Raw genomic sequence first — 6,575 nt, 5'->3', positions numbered from 1 at the left:
GGGAGGCCCCGCGCCAAGGTGGTGGCAGGGCAGGCCGGGGCCGGGCTGCGGGGAAGGCCTTCCCCGGGCTGCCGCGCACTCTGTAAATAACGCTGTTTGCAGGCCCTGGCGCGGAAATGCTAACAATGCGGGTAGTAACAGCAGCGGCTGAAAATCTGCCAAGCCCAACCTTTCCAGATCCTGCCTTCAGAGTGACTGGGCTGAGATGCGGGCAGTTTTCTTTGCTGGATCTCCGACCGGAGATTTCTAGATGCCCTGGAGGGGCGATAGGAGTCGCCACTCTCTCTCATCGCCTCTGCACCCTGTAGTCCCCTGGCCTAGACCAATCCGCTCTGCAAAACACTGTTACGACGAACCATTAGCTGAAACAACTTTAGATTAAAATAGCTGTAAGGGAGCCAGCGCGATTGAACAGATAACTGGTGACCTTAGGACTGAGGAGGTGTGGCATCTATTCACAGCTTTGTTTCTGACCTGAGTGGTTAGTGTGAAGCGAATCCCTTTGCTAATCCCTGTTGAAGCCTTTGCATTTCTAACAGTGAGTAAATGGTAATTTTTGTATTCTGTTAACGCATATTAATAACCACAGACTGGGGTACGTTTACTGTGGGTCATTAGTCTGATTAGTCGTTTTAGTCCCCATTATTGAATTTGGGTAATGAGGGAAAAGGAGTTCTCTGTTGTTTATGCATCATGATTCATGTGACTTCATGACTTTGAAGTGGGCTGTACTGGCTGGTTTCTTGCTATCTAATTTTCAGTGATATAGCCTGGTTTGCCCCAGATTTTCTTGATCATATGTTTATTGTAGTCAAACAGCATTCTGACGTAAGTTTTCTCTTTAGAGGTCCCTTAGGAGATGAGAATCATCCTGTGTTCATACCAGGAATAAGTTCTGCTGGATGCACATTCGTCCAGTGTTACAAGAAAGGTCATAGGACTGTTTTGCAAATATGTAACTGCTATTAAGTGGAGGCAAAATACCTGCCTGCCTTGAAACCTGAGACATCCAACAGGAAGTTGGGTACAGCCACTTCTAGGGGAGGGATGTGACTGAACAGCAGAGGCAAAGACAGCAGTAGTTACCTGAAGAGTTTTAATTAGCCAACGTATATGTAGTGTTTGAAATATGAGAACAATTAACAATTTAAGTAGAGTAATTGTTATCAGCAACAATTGTTATCTTTTCCCGAGAAACCATCTCTGCAAAGTGCATTTGCAAGTCAGGGCAGTCCCACGGTGCGTGAGCACTTTCAAAGAATGACATAAGGGATTAAAATGTTGCTGAAAACATTTGGTGCTGGATTTCATTAGGTTTCTTGAGCAAGGAAACAACTATGTATGTATTTTACACATGCAAACGTCCAGGTCTTATGTCTCTGATTTCTGCTAGCTTTCAAACATCATCAGCTTGCCTGACTTTTAAGTTCCATGGTGCCAGCCCAACCCCTGTGCTTTCCTTTCCAGCAGACACAGCTGAACTGCACCATGTTTGTCAGCAACTTGTGCTGCAGCTTCAGGTACTTGTTCTTCTCTAACAGGGCTTTGTTCTGCTGCAGAATTGCCCTGGCCCATTCCTGCAAAGTGCAAAGGCACACCTGCCACACAGACTGCTGGGAAGAGGAGCTGTTTTCATTTTCCCAGTTGCATTCCCAGAAAAAAAGTTCACCTCCTTCAAGCCAGCCTGGGGAGGGCTGCAGTCTAAGCCAAGCTCAGCCTGCTGGGTCTTGTCCATCTGGTAGGAAATGGGCAATGATGTGGCTTCTTGGCTAGAAAGAGGCTGGAGAAATGATCTGCCAGGTGATCACACAGCCCCTGTGCAACCTTCCCAGCTCCCTCAGAGTTCAAAGTGAGCAGGGCTGGGAGCAGAGAACTGGACAGCATGATCTCTGGTCCAGCCTGCAGAGGGATGCCTAAAGCCCAGTAGATGTGTTCAGCTCTACCAAACTAAAGCTCTTCCTTGAAGCCTGCTGCTTAATCAAGACATTTCAGTTTGGTACCATCTCTGTTACCTTAAGTTTCTTTCCTGGCCAAGAAAATAATAGTGAAAATCTGCAGCTCTGATTCAGGGGGTTCAAGGCATATAAGCCTGTGTGGAGACACTTTGCCTGTCTGGAAATGGGGGAGATGCTGATCCCTGAGTAGATTTTGGAGATACTATTGCAATGCAAAAAATAATTACCAATAATGCTCTTACGGGTCAGCAGTTTCCATTTCAGGGAGAAGAGAACAGTGATACAGAGTTTAAATACCTGCTCTGAAAAGATGACAGAGCTCATTATCCCTCTGCCTGACCCAATGGCTGTATGTGCCCTCCCTCTGTTGCTTTCCCAGCTAGATGGTATCTGTTTGCTGTTCTGCCTCCATCATAAGCGTCATCTTTCATTTCTCAGTTATGTGTTTTTCTTGTGTTTGCATATAAGCATGTCCTGTTAAGGATCTTAGAGATAATCTGCAAACCTGATTAACTCTCAACAAATAGTCCTAGCAGCTGACTTGCTTTATCACCTGAGGTCTGAAAATGGGCAATGTGTGGAAGTCTTTTGCTACCAACGCTTTGTAGGTTTCTCTGTATATGTAACCTCCAGTCAAAAGCCGTGGAATTAAATAATAACCTTTCTGTTGCTACCCATGGCTTTAGAAATAACCTCTAGCTGTGGAGCAGTGACAAATACCACGTAAAGAATACTGGTAAATAGGCATGAAGTGTGTTCTACCATATTAGATAACATGACCACATTCATCATCTGCTAATACTGCCAATTCACAGCTTTGCTAATGCAGCCTCCCTCTCACTTTTGCTTTGGGCAATTTAAGAGGCTTTTTGGTTACACTTCACCCTTATTTTCTTCCTTTTCACCTTTGCTGTTCTGCCTCCATCATAAGCGTCATCTTTCATTTCTCAGTTATGTGTTTTTCTTGTGTTTGCATATAAGCATGTCCTGTTAAGGATCTTAGAGATAATCTGCAAACCTGATTAACTCTCAACAAATAGTCCTAGCAGCTGACTTGCTTTATCACCTGAGGTCTGAAAATGGGCAATGTGTGGAAGTCTTTTGCTACCAACGCTTTGTAGGTTTCTCTGTATATGTAACCTCCAGTCAAAAGCCGTGGAATTAAATAATAACCTTTCTGTTGCTACCCATGGCTTTAGAAATAACCTCTAGCTGTGGAGCAGTGACAAATACCACGTAAAGAATACTGGTAAATAGGCATGAAGTGTGTTCTACCATATTAGATAACATGACCACATTCATCATCTGCTAATACTGCCAATTCACAGCTTTGCTAATGCAGCCTCCCTCTCACTTTTGCTTTGGGCAATTTTGGTTACACTTCACCCTTATTTTCTTCCTTTTCACCTTTTTTTTTTTTTTTTTTTTGTGTGTGTGTGTATGTGTGTGTGTTTGTTCATTACTATAAAAATCATGGTCTGCAGCAGAGGCTGGGCAGGACTTCCTGTCCCCCAGCTTTCCTCATATTTAGTTCACTAAGAAGCCAAGCTGGTCTGGAAACCAGTTGGAGAGAGGTCAATAGACATGGCTTTAGTGAAAAGCAGATAGATACCCAAGTCCTTCCTTCTCTCTGAGGCCACTGCTGTACTCTCTGAACCTTCCACCCTTCCCTTTATACTGCCAGTTTATCCACAGCATATGCTTACCATCCTTTGTCACTGGCAGAATTGCCTCTGTTCTGCTTCCTCAGTGGTGGCATCTTCTCAGGGCTCAGTTGACAGTTCACCTCTCTGAGGTTCTTCTGTTCATTGTCTAACTCAGGCCTGTCACCATTGCAGTTTTGCAGCATTATCATGATGGCAGGTGGCAGAACACCTGCTTTTTACAGATACAGCTAACCACCTGGCTGTGAGTGCAATTCCAGCAGTAGAAGAGGTGTCCTCTTCCAGTTTACTAATCTGCATGTTTTGCCTGAGTGATCTAGGTGGGCATGAGTCAGCTCTGATCCAGAAGCCATCTGGCCATGCACTGCTGTTCTGAGCTCATCAGGCTGCTCTCCCAGAAGGTTTCTTCATTCAGACAGAACATTTACAGCTTTTTGGCAGTTCAGCCTTGCACCAACCAGGCAGTAGATGGGCAAGTGTCCATTTCCATCCTTTGCAACAAGCCTTGTCTGCATTTCCTTAACTCCCTCCCTGAGGCAGAATGAGCTGTAAAGCTGTGAGTACTTTACTGACAGAGTCCAGTCCTGGGAGGGTGTGCTGTGGGTGCCTGTGTCAGGACAGGTAACACCCGGCCTGAGCTGGTGTTACTTTAGCCACCTGTGTTCATGAAATAGAGCCTGTTAACCACTCACCTGCAGCAGTCTCAGGAGCAGAGACTGCAGCAGCTCACTGATTTCATCCTTGCTGACATGATGATCCCTAACTTCCACTCCTTGCAGGTAATGCTGCCTTAGCTGTTTGGCGTCACACAGCTTTCTCTTGCCAAGCAGTGCAATGTGAAGGTAATGCAGGTGATGCATGTGCTGCTGGCACAGATCCTCTTTTATTCTCTCCCTCCAGTAGTGGTCTGTGAGTCCTCCTGAATGCTGATTCTACTTTTGCTCTGCCTACCTAAGTTTTATCTTTAGCTCTTGGGCACTAGAAATCCCTGAAGAGATTCAGGCACAGCATCAGAGAGGGCTGGAATGAGACAGGCTTGTTTCCTAACCACAGCAAATATCTAAGTTTTCCTTTGGAGGGAGGGCATTCCTAAAAAGGGCTGTCCACCTTGTATATACTGTGGCTCTGCCCTCACCAGGGGAAAGATTAATTCTTAGTGCTCTCTTACAAGTGATAATTACTGGATGATGTAAAACTGATTAAGAGGCAAATTGTAACCTCAGAGTGTGGATTTCCCTGGCTTCCTCATTTTGACCTGCTAACATACAAAGTGGCAGGTAGCTTTGTTGTTGATTAGATTTTATCCCACTATCTAACCCAGGAATGTTTTTTACTGCACAGGGCTGAGGCCTGTGGTAATGTAAAGTGAGTGGCCTGTAGGCCAGGGACCAGCTCTCCCAGGCTTCTCTGGAAAACCCTGCACCTCCATCCACGGCTGCATCTCTTCTGCAACAGTTCAAACCAAACACAATGTTCTCAGACTGCAGGTATGAGACGGAGCAGCCACAGTCAAGTTCTTCAGTCCATCTCAGTCTCTCCAGTGAGGGTTGGGCTCATGCATCAACACCACAGAGCACTCCTTCCTCTGATGTTGCTGTTATGCACCCCGTGGATCTCTGTATCCCTGTGTTTACTCGGATTAAGAGGGTTCTGTGCCTTGCTGCCCACACTCTTCTCCTTAATTTTGGCCTGGCTGGATAGATCATGCCAAACGACCGTGCTGCACCAGGCAAGCACCAAAAGGCTGTGATGTTGACAGTGGGGCCTCTGCAGACTCAGCACATAAAATGGGTCACTACTGCAGTTCTTCCAGTTACACAACTCCAGCCTGAATGCTTTTCTTTTCCTTTGCCCTTCAAGTCACTTGAATATAAAGTCACTTTAAATATAAACAAGTAAAACTAAGACAAGAAGGTAACCAAGTCAGGATGAGGAAACGGGAGGGGAAAGGAAAGCATCCCACGGTACTGGTCTGGAGACTTGCATCCTCCAGCTCCAGAGGCTGGTTCCCCAGAGCTCTGCTCCGGGAGCTGCTGCAGAAATAAAGACCCATTGAGCAGTCTGACTCCAAATTAGCATTTGAATTCCCTTGCAGTCTGTTGTCAGATGGGCAGGAGGTGGGTGCTAGTCTCAGACTCTCAGTACTGATATACAAAGGTGGCTTTAAAAGGTCCTTTTTTTTTTTTCCTCAGGGAAATAAATGCATTGCACAAACTATGAACACTTTGTGTTTTCCTTTTTTTTTTTTTTCATCTTCCCTGCCCTTTTCCTCTTTGTTTCACCCCTTTTCCCGGATCAGGCAGAGCTGTAGACAGACACGTCTGGGTATTGTTAGCCCAGTCTGACCTACTTCTTTCCCTCCTCTTGGCCCCGAGTTATGGATGCTGGTGCTATGGAAACCTGGGTGACATGCCATTGCCACAAAGCCAGGGCCACCAGCTGCACCCTCCTCTCCCAGCCCCACAAGCCCTTCCTCTCCACAACACACCCCCAAAGAAAGTTAGCAGTGCTGCTTCCTGGGGAAGTTGCAGAGTGTGCTCCATCAGTCCCACCGAGGGACCACCGGGTTGCCCTTCCTCAGGATCGGGTGCATCGGTGGCACTTATTTCTCAGGTCCCACCACATCATTTTGGTGCCGATTTTGCTTGTGAACCCGCTGGTGCCTGCACACCAGCCCTGTCTGTGCACGGACCCTCCGTGGGCCGTCCCGTGACGGGTGGGAGAGCACGCCTGGCTGCTCCTTAAGTTTTCAAGATAAAAATAACCTAAAAACTTAGGCAACACGGTACAAAAGCCTTGTAGGAGCCTGGCTAGGGTGGGATCCCGCACACGGGATGTCCCTGCAGCGGGACCCTCCGGCCCCTCCGCTCCCCGGCCCGGCGGCCCCAGCCGCGTGGCACCGGCGCCCTCTCCCGATGGGCGCCCGGGCCGGGGCGGCTGCCGGGGCGGGCGGGGG

This window comes from Chaetura pelagica, unplaced genomic scaffold (genome assembly GCF_000747805.2).
Source record: "Chaetura pelagica isolate M959 unplaced genomic scaffold, ChaPel_1.0 scaffold420, whole genome shotgun sequence".
NCBI classification, from domain to species: domain Eukaryota; kingdom Metazoa; phylum Chordata; class Aves; order Apodiformes; family Apodidae; genus Chaetura; species Chaetura pelagica.
This window is presented reverse-complemented; position numbering follows the sequence as displayed.